Below are 13,125 nucleotides of genomic sequence, written 5' to 3' on the forward strand. Positions count from 1 at the left end.
CGTGTGAATTATGCCTTTAAGAACTTGACTTTGCATGAATTCACGCATGTGTGTCATTTACTTCAAGTTAATTAGAAAATTAAGAATGCTCAAGATGAATTACTTTTGCGGTTTTGTGCAACATTTTATGTGTGCGACAAGTTGAATAATGAATGTGCTATAAATATTCATATATGTCAGTGGATTGCTTAAATGAGTGAGGTAGTACTGCTATGTCTACAGCTCTGACTTTGTATTATTTAATGCCATACCATTTGTTATCTCAAAAGAAATTTTTAAATGGAATTAAGAGAGTTTTTGCTCTAAAGTGATGTAGAATTTTCTTTTATATTTTTTGAACTTTTTTTTATTCTCTCTCTAACTCTTCAACGTTTTCTAATCACTCATCGCAGAATGATTGATTTGAAACCGTATTTTTAATGAAAATGTGAAACCCATTTGTTTGATGATAGAGTTTTGATCCGTGCTTTTAATATAATTTTATTTAATTTTTCAATAAGGCTACAAAAGTATACCAATAAGGACAGCAAAACACACAATATTTTTCCCACTTTTTTGACATTTTTGTTTAGTAAGGTTTGTCATTTGCTCACATTTGCTCATGGAAAGATATATGATCCAACGACGAGTCGAAATTATTAGAATTTACTACCGAAATTCGGAGTCAATATTCTCAATTTTAAGATCGTCCAATTTATGGTCGTCATAATCGTGATCAACAATTGAGCATATGGTGAAACAAAATTGAATCCACAGGTACAGTACAAAAAGTTCCCGTACCTGTGAGACAAGGACGTGTCCGTAATGTCGAGAATAATAGTGCGAGATCAAATTGACGCAAGAAGATCTTCATGAAATTTTACAGAGGTTTTCAGATACAATTCTTAAAGACTTTGACGAAAAATTTTTTTCGATCACAACTATTTGAAAAAAAAATGTCTTTGGTTCGCGTCAGCGTCATCAATACATCAATAACAGAAACAGTACTACTACTGATTAATGACTGCATCCTTTGAAGCATCACTCTTTCTGCATTTAGGCGTGTGTGTGTGAGTATAGCTTTAGTCTCAATCGCCTCAATATTTCACTGCTTTTTGTGTTTGCTTTTTTTATTGAAGCCAATCTTTTCAATCAACAGTTATAATATTTACCCCGCAGGATATACTTCGAGATATTTATGATACTGAAAAGTACTCCTCATTTACACCAACACCCATCGAAATGATCTAAAGCGCTTCTACACACAATATTCTGGTGAAATAATTCTTATAGCCAATCGAAACTGATAAAAGCCCTCAGGTGGGAAATTGCTTCTTAAGCGAGTAATGTATAAATAAAGGATAAGCAAAGGCGAAATGTACGACAATAAAAAATGAGCTCAACGAAATAAAGCCATTTAACCGTTACCGTTACTCACACCTTGCACACCGCCAAACACTGCAGTAACACCTTTGGTGCTCATTTCACTTCCGCCAGTAACCGCAAACTTTGGTGAGCGCACAATTTATTACCCATTCGATCGGGCACTCGCGCATGGTTGCATCGGCTAAGCAAATATATGCATGTGAGTTGGCGCAGGCGCCTGTTCTACGCCCACTACTGTTTGCGCATATTTACGATTTAGTGTCTTGAGTTCTGCTTTTGTCCAAGCGCCCGGCGGGCAGCTTACCGTTGCTGAGTGAGTGCGGCTTTTCAATCAAGACATTATTAAGGGGCTTGTGAGTGTGGGATTTTGACTGTGGTTGTTGTATCTAAGGGCACGCATATGCAAATTAGCTATCATCTCTTTGTGGATATTTACGATGTTTGAAATGCACCAAAAAAATTCACTTAAGAGGGATTATTCTCATTTCGTTCATTAAGGTTTGTGAATGATATGTCTCCAGTTCAACTTTTCACTTATACTACTATTTCCTTTACTTTTCTATTGCCTATTTTTTCTAAATTTTTTACTACTTTTTTCATCAGACCTTCGTCTATCTTGTTTGCTATAAATTAACTGCTTTTTATGCAATCTGTTGCGCTGTACTAGTACTACCTTACATATTCCCTCTTTTGGTTCACAGTTTTTAATTTTTACCAATGTCTTTCGTTGATAACAGCAATTATTTTGTTACCTTTTTTATACTACTTTTTCAAATACATTTTTCGCTTTAACTTCTAGCACCTTTTTCTAGAATTTATTTTAGTTTTTCTAGTTTCTTTCCCACTTATTTAACTTTTTCTACTAATACTTTGCAAATATCTACTACCTTTTTTGCTTATATTTCCTTTTTAATACCTTTTCTTTCGAATTTCTACCAACTTTCGCTACAACTTTTTTTTATCATATTCCAATCAACAATTTCCTATAATTTTTTTTACTACCTTTTTCCGTCTCATTACTTTTTCTATTGTACTATCTTTGTTTAAATTTATGCTAGTTTTTTCTAAATGAAAACTAAATTTTTTGCCACTTTTCCTACTATTTTTTATCCTTTTATTTATACCACCTTTTTCAGAATTTACAATACATTTTCTACTACCTTTTTAAGAATGTATGTAACTTTTTCTACTGTTTTTTTCAGAATTTCTAATTATTTTTATACTACCATTTCCACTCTCACATCTTTGTTCTGAAATGTCTGCTACTTTTTTCATTTCCAATACCATTTAAACAAAAACTAGGTTTTTATCTACAACTACTACTTCTTTGGTTATTATAGTTTTTCCTTTAATTTTTACTACCTTTTCTTATAACTCATACTTAGTTTTGAATTTGAATTTCACTACTTTATCGACGCCGCCAGAACCTCTATTAATTTACAGAATTTCTTATTTTTTTTACTACCTTTTCCACTTCTACTAGTATTCCACTATCTTTATTTTGGAATTTCTGCTACTGTTTTCGCTTTATACACCTTTTAAATAAAAACTGGCATTTTTCTGCTACATTTTCCGCTATAATTTCTAGTACTTTTTTCTATAACTTATACAATTTTCTAATATGAATTCCACTACTTTATCTAAGCTGGTAAAATCTTTCTAAACTTTTTAACATCTACTACCTTTTCCCTAAAACGTCCACAACTGGTTTACTCCTCTATGGCATAGTTTTTACTATTATTAAATGTGAATTTAGTCTTTCTCTACTCCGTTTTTTACTACCTTTTTATGTATTTACTAAAACGTCTACTACTGGCCTACTCCTCTATGACATAATTTCTACTCTTCTTAAGTATGCATTTGATATTTTATCTACTCCTTTCTAACTACCTTTACAGATGTAACTGCTTTTACATTTTTTTCACGCTCATTAGCATTTCTACAAACAAAACCTACTACTGGAAATTCTACTTCTTTTTTTACACCCACTTTATAACTTCTACTACTTTTTTAATTGCTATTTTGACTAATTTCTTTCGGAAAACGCGTGAAGATAAGACATATTACCCCTCGCCATAGTTCAATTATTAAATTTTTAATTCCTGTCCTCTGTCTAGATATGTACATATGTATACACATACGTATGTATGCCTGAGTAGCGCTCGTGCAACCATTAAGTTCGATTTGCTCATCCTCACTAGTTAAGACTTTTGAATCAGATTTTCATGGTTGTTCTTCACATGTCAGTGTGTTAATTATCATTCAGTAGCCACAGTGCTACCAGATTGTCAATCAACGAGTTTGGAAGTGTGACTAATTCACACAAATTGTAGCTGTTAGGCAATGTCAGTTAGTCTAACATGAAGGCAGGCTGTAGTCTGAGTAGTAGTAAAGACGCTCTCTGCTTAAGCGTCTGCAAATACTTAGTATTTGCAAATTTTAGTATACTTATTAGGGCGATCCGTACAAAATTTTTTTGTTTTTCAGTCTAACAAATTAAAAGAAGATTTGAGTGGAACGTATTGCACGTTAATCGAAGGTCAAAGATCAACTTACTTTATTTGTCACTAATTGCCATACATGTTTATATCTGGTAGCTATGATTATAGTAGAATTGAGTTTGTGTTTAAAATTGATTGAAAACTTTAAATTTTTAGTTCACTGCGATTACTTTGACCTCCGGGTCTTTGAGAATAGTCTTCTTAAATTTTACAAAGACGAGGTTCAAGCCTTTAAACACGATATTTACTATTATGCCCAGGCGACACCAAAGTTTATATGTGTTGTCTTCGAGAATAGTTGTATCGATGTTAGGGTTGCGATATAGCTGATCGTCATCTCTCTTAAAAGTCTTCTAAGACAGCACTTAATCATCTCAACTTGATACTAAATTCTGTATGTGGTACTTTCAATTATAGGAGTACCGATGTTGGAGTTCCGGTATTGCAAATCAGTCATTATAATTTTTTTGTCACATTTAAGAACCACCTTAATACAAATAGTATTGTATATAGCTATAATTGCAAGATACTAGCTTCTACTAGTTATTTTTACAATGTCCAAGCGCACGCATCATATTAAAGCAAGTCTTCAGTTGGCGTAGTCTTCACGCTTGTAAGCTGCATTACACGCTCTAAGCGCGCTAAAAGCTTGTCCTACACACACTACTTTTTTACTAGCGTTTTAGTAGTGTGCATTTTATGGTTGTTAGAACTCGGTTTATATTAAATTTTGAACGCTTGTTTGGCATTTAGCGGCTACACACGACCAACTAGCTGCTGTTTCTCCGCAGTGTGACTGACTGTGTAGACAACACTGGCAATTTTTGTTGGCCACCACTGTGCTGCTTGCAACATGTATGCTGTTGGCGCAAACTTATTCCCACCGCACAAATCCATTCCAACAAACCAAAGCGCCCCCAAAAGAGTCAATACAACAAATATTTCCATACATTTGTTGTTTAGAACTGCCGTTGTTGTTGTAGCAGCACCAGCTATACACTCAAATGTGGGCCATTAGGCAATTCTATTCTGCCTGTTGCATTCATTCACGGCGGTTCGCCAAGCAGCTGCGGGTAAACAGTGGCAAGTCGGTTTGAAGCTCATCACTAGCGTTTCGCTCAAGTGTGTGTATGTGTAAGCAGTGGAGCTTGGTTGCGTGTTGCTTTTGTTGTTTTCTACGGGCGTCGTTTGTTTCTGTATGATGGCGGCTTTTGTTCGAAGACGCCAATTTGTTGCTGTTTGACTGTTTCCCTCATATCTGGGGACTGGAAGTACTTGTGCGAATTTTTCGATTTCAGGTTTACTAATCAAAATCTAAATACTAAATCTATGGATAATCGGAAATACTAATAAGGGTGAATTGTTGATTGAAGTTGGTGCAATCAGGGATACTAAAATCTGTGAGAAAGTTATGAATGACATTAAATATAGTTTTGAAAACGAAAAAGTGGTAATCTTGGCTTTTTAACTTGGGAGAATATCTATGTGATCCTTAGAGGTTGATTTAAATGTCGATTTTCTTTTGAGGTTGTATGGATAATATATCGTAAATGTATCAGTTTGTTCAAAAAGTTTTGTCGTTTGGTAAGAAACACACAATTTTATGATTCAAAATGCACTTTATTATTCAGCATAATTTCCCTGAACATTAATACACTTGCTCCAACGATCTTCCAATCTGCGGATCCCATCCATGAAGTGAGAATCCGGAAGGTTTGCAAAATACGCCTCTACAGCCGTTATGATTTCTTCATTTGATGAAAAACGTTTACCGCGCATAAATTTTTGGAGTTCTGGCAACCAATGGAAATCGCTGGGGCCAAATTTGGTGGATTCGATGGATGCTCTAACTATTCGAACTTTAATTCGTGAATTTTAATCATTGTCAAAATGCTTTTGTGGCACGGTGCATTCTCCTGATGAAAAAGGAATTTTTTCTTCTGCAAACCGGGTCTTTTTTCACGAATTTTTTCCTTCAACTGGTTCAAAAGGTTGCAATAATATTTAGAATTTTTTCTACTAGTTTGCAAGTAATATACAAAATTCCTCTCGCATTCAAAAAACGGATGCCAAAATCTTCTTGGCCGATTTCCGGAGACGAACTCGTTTCGAAGCCGAACAACCAGGTTCGCATCACTCTTTAGCTTCTTGTTTTGATTCAGCATGAAGGTGATAGACCCAAGTCTCTTCCATAGTAATGAATCGACACATAAAATCCACTTTATCCTTCTTAAAACGCTCTAAATGTTGCTGAGAAAGTCTCATGTGTTTTTGCTTCATTGTTAGCGAATGCGGAACCCACTGTGCACACAGCTTTCTAAAACCCAAAATTTCACTTAAAATATGGTTCACACTGCCTAATGAGACATGTAGAGCCTCTACTAAATCTCTCTCAGTCAATCGACGATCTTCCAAAACTATATCCTGTATTTTGGCTATGATTTCTGGTGTTGACTATCCCACGCAACCATTTATGTCCAGCATATGTGTTCTTCGTATAAGTCGTATGCATTGTAAAATATCCATTACATATACTTCCAGTTTGCGCCACTGTACTCGATAGCCTTCCAGTCGCAACAAAACACAACATTACAACCCCAAAACAAACCTACGGCGAACTTGTTAGCAAGCAACAGTTGAAACGGCAGTTAACGAGCACGAGCATGGAAACGAACACTCATACAATTTGGTTGGCAGCACACATTTTGGCCAATTACCAGTGCTAGCTGCTGAATGCTTAGGAAGTTTAGTTTACAAAACGAGCTCTTGGACTAATGGTCGTGGGTGATGCGTACCGGGCCAAATTTAATGAACGGTTAATAGCAGTTGGTCAATTTGAAAACAAAAACCTCAAAAAAAGTAGAAAACGAGTAATGGAAAAAATATATAAAAATAATTAGAATCATTACTAGCATTACGTAATTAAAACGGGTGATGATTTAAAAAAAAAATACAAAGAAAAGTAAAAAAGGGTGCAAGTGGAAAATCAGTAATGAAAAGCATTGCAAAAATTATAAAAACAAAAGCGTGATCCAGCAACGAATTTTAGTGAATTGTGCTAAGCGTTGACGCGCCCATTTGGGGGTGTGGTGCGGCGACGATAAGTGTATCGTAGTGCACTCAGTGAGCTATGCTGGCGTTTGGCGCCCACAAAAACCGCTTTAATTGTTGTTGTGACTGTTTTAACATTTTACTAGCGGCGTGCGAAATAAAACTAACAAAAATACTAATGTTTTTCTAAGCGTGTATGTGTGTGTGTGTCAATGTAAAGCTGTCTACACGCTCGGCTTAGACGACGACAGCGATATGCCCGACAAGATTTAAGCGTTTGCAGTGGCTCAGCATCTGTGCTTTTTGTCTTCGGTTTGATGCCATTCGTCTATTCTTCGCTTAGACTTTGCTGTTTTTGGCCTTTCCGCAACTGGCTTTCAAGCGTTGGCCATCAGTGGCGGCTGCAAAAATAGTGGCAGCAGCACCACATTTGCAACCGCTGTGGCCGGGTGTGCCGTTTGTGTTTGTGTCTCTCTGACTGCATCTCTGTTTATAGTGCGCGTCCAACTTACTGTAAATTGCAAAAACAAAAAAAAAACAAAAAAGGCATAAAACGCAAGAAAATCAATTAGGAAGATAACAAAGTTAAATAAAACAAAAAATTATTGCTGAAAATGCAATTTGTGTGTGTGTTTGTGTATTTGTAGCAACTAGTTTTGTCAGCTGTATATAGAATATTAGGCTCAGTGGCATTAACTTAATTTTTAATTAATTAATTAGAAATTTGAAGTTATAATATCCATATTACTTAATATTCTAGTAACTGCTATAATTTACTAAACAGAGCACAACTAAAATTGTTAATTTTTTGACAAACAAAACAAAAAATATAAAAAGTAAAAAAAAAATTAACAAAAATTAAAAAAAAAAAATGTTTGGAAACATAAACAAAAGTAAAAAAATAAATGAATTAATAAAATATAATATATTATAAATACAGAATGAATTCTAGACATCTACTGAAAGTGTTAAGTTTTAACAAGCAAAACAAATTATAAAAAATGAAGGGAAATTAAAAAAAAAAATAAATATTAATTTTGGTCAAGTGCAAGTGAAACAAAAATTCCAAAAAAAAATAAAAAAAAATTCTATATATATAAATAATATCATATTTATGCCTTCAACAAAAATTTGAGTGTCAATTTCCTTCAAACAGAGCAAAACAAAATTGAAGTCGCAGAAGCGTGAACTTGCTGCATAAATAAATAATACTTAAAGTAAGCCTGATCACCAAGCTCAACACTATTTGTATACTGTGCATAAATAAACAATTATCGTTGCTTTTTAAAGTTCTACCTGCAACATCTGATTGATTCCCCAAACTCCAAGTGGTTGAACTCTTTTTCTTGTTCTAAAAACTTTTAGAACCTGCGACTACATTTAGCTGTAGATAAATACATAGGTGTACATAGCTGTTTAATTCAGTGTGGTGAGTGCTAACAATAAGTAATTAATATGCAATAGATTTGCAAATAAATAGCAGTACTAAATCCCTTAAGCATGTTGCCATATATTTTCTTCATAACTATCTTTTTAATATAGGCTAGGAATTAAATTTTATAACATTGTTATATTCTCGTGCAAACTTTACTCCTTATTTGTAACAACACACTAAGCGGTTTCCGAGATGTGGATTAATCGTTGTTAGGAAAAAAGTTTAGTTGAAATACTTTGCGAGGCATTTTAATTCTTACAGTATGGTCGGAAATCAATAAGGCTTGAAAACGTTTCAGTGAATGGATATATCAAGTCCTCAGTCAGCAGTTTTTTCACTTCGAAAGTGCCTTATAATGTATAAGGAGGACAGACTACGATGTTTACTAGATAAAGTACAGATAAAATGCAAAACAAAGTATCATAAAAAATCGAAAGTCGCTGTCAGATATATAACCCACTATGTAACCATAACTCAAACATTAAGGTTATATCAAAAACAAGTATAACAAATATAAACATTTACAGTCGCGAGCCGCTCCAAGAAAGACGCTCGTCACTATCATGTGATACAACCTCGATCGCAGAAGGATTGTATTATATGGATTGTTTTAGCTTCGGGACTCATCTTCGACTTTACCGACTTGGGAGACTCTGCCAGTATCTAAGCTAGTCTAGTGTCAGTAATGCCATCAGTATTTTTGTACTTACTTCGCCCTCTTATCCCTACAACATAACAATCCACTGTGAGCTGCATGTGAAACCTAAAAGAACGCGGTTAAAGTTCTCTTAAAATTGATCTTTGAACAGTTTTCTAAAAAAAAACTGTGAAACCAAAAAGCTCGCTGTAAAAGTTCTCTCAAATAAGAAATATGATAGTTATCTCAAATAATCTTGAAAGTTTTTAGAAAACCTGACACATGTATACAGTGCTCTTAAATGATAAAACCTGGTATATAGAAGAAATGATGACAAGTTAACAGATTTTTGTCGAGAGCATTCAACGGCCCAACACTATACTCACATATTTGAGCCAAGTGTGTATTTGACATATAAGATAGTTGGCCACCTGGGGAGCTTTTCAATTACTCTGTACGACACTCGTCTGGCTATTGGACCAAACTAACGACATGACTTGACCACTCGAAAAAATTGGTTTTGTCCGATACTCAGAAAAAAAATTGGTCAAATAATAGTGTTATGATTTGTACACCCATCTTCTCTTGAACTCAAGTCAAGATGAACACAAACTTGTATCAAGAGTAGTACTCGCGCGATATGGTAGATGAATATCGGTTTACAAACCATTGCCTACATAAATATAGTGTTTGATGTTTTATCGACCAATATCCATACATATCTATTCCACCACACCAGATTGCAGGATCAAAAAAGAACAGTATTCAGTAACAAGGATTTCTATTTTGAATTTAAAGCCGAAGCATTCTCAGCTTTGATATCGAACTGTGGAAATTTTTCGTAGAACATTTTTCCTGAAAACTCGTAATGCCGACTCATCCATACTGGTTTCAAGGCAGACATAATTGTTTATGATTTCGAAGTTATGACCACCAACAGTGACGTGGGAGTCGAGTCGCATATTACTTACTTTTGAAAATTAATGAAATGGGCAGACGATTAAAGCATCCCATGCTTCCATTATTCGTTTCAACTTTTGCAAGAATAATTCAAGTTAAAGAAAAAAAGCTAATTATCATTTTTCATGATTGCTTGTATATAATTTCTGCTCGGTTTAACTATACTTCTTTGCATTTTCATAGTTGCCGCATTAAAAAATAAAAAAATCTAATTACTTATGCATACTTTCTTCTCAAGAAGTAAGAAGCAAGAAGCTACTCAGTGGGCGCTCATTCATGCGGACACATTTCAATTCCAAGTCTTACAAACTAATTACTTAACTCTGCCACATTTCAGCAGCCCACAGCGGTGTATGCTCTTCTATGTATGTATATATATAAATGTGTATATGTTGAGCAGTGAACTTTCATTGTAATCTAGCCACTCATTGTTCCAAGTGTGTTTGTAAGACATTCTTTGCGATTTTCGCGCTTGCTAAAGCACCAGCTCGGCGTGGCGGCGTAATTTCCGACGAAAAATATTTGTCTTTCATAATTTTCTTCTTCCCCGGCTGTGTAAGCATGGCGACTGAATTTGTCTTCATTTGGTGCAAGTTTTCAATGGCATAGTTTGTTGCAGCTTGACTTTCATAGTAATTGAAATGTGTGTGTTGCACGTGTTTAATTTCTTTAAGGTAACAATAGGAGTTACATTTTTTCAAATTTGGCGCTGAAACCAATTGCTTAAAATATTTCGTGATCTAAATGCAAAATAACGTTACATCACTTTTCATAAGTTTATAGGCGAAGGAAAAATTAAAAATGGAAACCACTCATTTTGAAACAAAATTTGAGTTTTGGTTATAAAACGGTTATATATTGGTTATATATATGGTTATATGTTGGTTATATATTGGTTATATCTGACTGCGAAAGCTGAAAATTTTATGCTACTTATTTGTAATATTGTATGATGTAGTGAATCGTAAGCCATAAAAAAATAATTTCGATTTTTTGATGATAAGTTGTTTATGGAGCAACCAAGTCGTAAAAAAACTGATTTCTAAATGAGGTAATAGTTTAATTGACTATTTTCGAAATTTCAGTACAAATTATTGTTACTAAATTTCGATATTATAATTAAAAATATTACATAAAAAATTATGCATTAACTTTGGTGCAAAGATGTTGCAATTCTCACCTCATTTCTAACCAAAAGTTTGCCAAACAACTTGAAGAAACTAAAAAGTACGCAATTTAAATTAAACAAGGTTGCAGCAAAAAATAGGTCACATGACATGCATAAATAAGGTAATGCATGTAAATGCTAAAACATAGATCGGTAATTATGTTACATGCTCGCAGCGCTAGCAACTGCAAATGTTTGTATGTGCGCACGCACTCGCTTTGTGTGCCAAGTGTGTGCGCCTAGTCACGCATTGCATTACAAACTGCAATAACAGCAACAACAAAACAACAGCTAACACATAAAAGTTTCTTGTTGTTATTGCACATTGTTGCTTTTGCCATCTATGGGCAGCTAACAGAATTGCATCACCAGCCAACGGCCATCAGGCAGGCGAACGAGTTGGCCGCCGGGCGAATAGCGAGCAAAACAAACACGCAAACAAGCGGCGGAGCAGCAGCAGAGGCCACAGCAGTAGCAGAGGCCGCAGCTGCAGCGGCAGCGACATAAACCAGAGAGTGAGCGTGTGCTTGGAGACAGCGTGTTGTTGGTAGCAAGCAAAAGCATACAATGCTCTAATGGCAACAGCAACAATAAAACTGACAGCAACAGTAATCTAATGCCAACTACCAACAGTTTGCTGCTGCTTGTTTACTTTTTGACCAATGCAATTTCTGCTCACAACACGTTCGCTGGCAGTCAATCCAAAATTTGAGCCAAGCGGCGTGTCGGCCACCAAAAGCACACTCTCACACACTCACACGAAAACCGGTGTATGCGTGCACTTACTGTATTACATATCAATGACATGCTGCAATGTGGCTGCGGCTGCCGCGCGGCATCAGCTGTTTTTCTGCACGTTATTTATTTAGCTAAGTGATACTTGGTTTTATATGAGATTTTCTTGTAATTTGATTGCTTCTCCGCTTTATTTCGTTCATATTTCACATCTGCTGCAAGTGATGGTTTTGCGGGTGGTGGCTCAACTGACTGGCTAATCTGCTCGGTATTTGCTCTCAAATGTGAATGCACGTTCATAGTCCGGCAGCCATTCCGTATTATGGATGCACAGACTGTTTTAGGAGTATATAGATACAAACATGCCTACATACATACATATGTACATATATGTGAAAAATGTTTAGTTATCTGTAGAAACGTGTTGCACGATTGCCTTTTTATTGGTATCCATATCAGCAGCTGTTCAGCTGGCAGGCGCCAATTTTTATACTCTTGCCACATGTTGCTACAGAGTATAATAGTTTTGTTCACCTAATGGTTGTAGAGGGTTATGTATATCTAACTGATCAAAATCACGAGACAAGTTTAAATCCGGGTGAATGTTTGTCTGTCCGTCCGTCTACCTGCTCTCCTTCACTGGATACTGGTACTCTTTGGCAAGTACACAAGTTAATATTGTCGGAAGATTTTCGGCTAAAAATTCCGGTCCTCAGACAGCTCGCGTTATAAAGGCTGATCCATTTCGAGGCTCCCAACTTTTTTATCATTCGAAAGTACGTTCTTTGGTGTTTATGTTTTGATGAAAAAGTGGGCGTGGCTCCGTTTATAAGTTTAATGTACATATCTCTTAAACCACTTAAGATACAACAACCAAATTCGGCAGAGGCAAATAAATATTATAAGTACTCCTACCGACAGTCTAAAAATGGATGAGATCGGATGATAACCTCTTTCACTCCCCATATACCGGCACTGTTAAAAAACCTGAAGCGCGCTAAATCAATAACTAATTACGTCAGAGACATGAAGTTTTATGAGATGGTATGAAAGGGTTTTAATGGAGCCGGGGTCGAAATTGGACGCTGGGCGTGGCAGCGCCCATTCTAGGTGAAATCACACTTCTCGAGATTCACCCGACCGATTTCAACAAAATTTGGTACGTGACCCCTGTAATTTTTATGTAACAGTGTAAAAATGGGCGAAATCCAAGCTTATTTCCCATATAACACATTTTTAAACTCCTTTTGAAACTTACCAGTATAAAAATGAA

The 13,125-nt window shown here is 35.4% G+C and overlaps 1 protein-coding gene across 3 annotated transcripts in view; it reads left to right on the forward strand.

Moving 5' to 3' along the window:
• The first annotated feature begins 6,522 nt into the window (after positions 1–6,522).
• Positions 6,523–13,125, forward strand: part of LOC105232376 (uncharacterized) — a 139,364-nt gene continuing 132,761 nt past the window's right edge. For 2 of the 3 annotated variants that reach the window (XM_049460732.1, XM_049460743.1), the window contains exon 1: positions 6,523–8,346. The gene's annotated coding sequence lies outside the window, so the exon portion shown is untranslated. The remainder of the gene's footprint in view (positions 8,347–13,125) is intronic. The other variant, XM_049460737.1, reaches the window with a different exon arrangement.

The sequence above is a fragment of the Bactrocera dorsalis genome, chromosome 1 (assembly GCF_023373825.1).
Source record: "Bactrocera dorsalis isolate Fly_Bdor chromosome 1, ASM2337382v1, whole genome shotgun sequence".
NCBI lineage: Eukaryota > Metazoa > Arthropoda > Insecta > Diptera > Tephritidae > Bactrocera > Bactrocera dorsalis.